This window comes from Tenrec ecaudatus, chromosome X, assembly GCF_050624435.1.
Source record: "Tenrec ecaudatus isolate mTenEca1 chromosome X, mTenEca1.hap1, whole genome shotgun sequence".
Taxonomy (NCBI): domain Eukaryota; kingdom Metazoa; phylum Chordata; class Mammalia; order Afrosoricida; family Tenrecidae; genus Tenrec; species Tenrec ecaudatus.
In genome coordinates this window covers 39,300,727-39,301,930 of record NC_134548.1, presented here as the reverse complement: position 1 = coordinate 39,301,930, position 1,204 = coordinate 39,300,727, and positions in this window count along the sequence as shown.

Below are 1,204 nucleotides of genomic sequence, written 5' to 3'. Positions count from 1 at the left end.
GAATCTGACCTTTGTAGAGGGAAAGGAAGCATAGACAAGATCTGCATGAATGGTCATGGCCATGCTCCAATAAAACTATAACAAACAAAGGCAGCAGACTAAATTTGCCACATGGGCGAGAATATGTTGACCCTGATTCTAGAACATCAGTTAAATGATCAGCTGTCGTACTGTAAGAGGCATGAGCTGGGCCATGAGATACACTTCATCAAACATCATGACGTATGGATGGTTAAGAACATGTATTCTATGATCTCACTTACATGGAATATCCAGAAAAGTCAAATGTGAAGAGCACAGTTTATTAGTGTTCAGCAGTGGAACCCTGGTGGTGCTGTCTGGTAAGGTTGGACTGTTAACTGCAAGGGTTGAGGTTCAAATCCACTAGCCACTCTTCAACAGAAACACGAGGCTATCTGCTCCCATAAATATTTAGAGTTTCAGAAATCCTATGAAGGGTCTATATGAGTTGGAATCAACTAATGGCAATGGGTAGTAGGAGCAGGAGGGACAGAAGGGGTCATTCCTTAGGAAATACTGAACTGTTAAGGATGATAGAAACTTTTGGAAATAAATATTTGTGATGATTTCACAACTTGGTGCAAACAATGAATGTTACTGAATTGTATATATAGAAGGTGTTAGCATTTCAGATACATAAATAGAAATATATATACATATTCATCACAATAAAATAAATTTAGAGAAAAATAATATATAGAGGTGGATAAAGTCTTTAAAACAAAATTGTTTTAATTAAATAAATACAAAAGAAAATGGTGATTGTGAAATTTTGTGTGCCTACAGTGGTAAGCTTCAATCAAAGTGCATATGCATTCTACAGGAAGAACCTTTTTTTTTTTTAACTTCTGGCCTTGGAATAAAAGTCAAGCATGACAATTTTAATTGATAGTTAATAGTGGACCAAACTAGGCCAGTGAGGAAAAGAAGAAGGAAATATTCAAGACAAGTAAGAAGGAGGAATGGTCCTGTCACAAGTTAGGTTCCCTGGAAAAACAGTCTTGAAAATGGAGTTTAGCGTGGAGGGAGGGGAAAAAAGAGGACCTGATGCACAGGGCTTAAGTGGAGAGCAAATGCTTTGAGAGTGATTAGGGCAAAGAATGTACAGATGTGCTTTACACAATTGATGTATGTATATGTATGGATTGTGATAAGAGTTGTATGAGCCGCTAAATAAAATGTT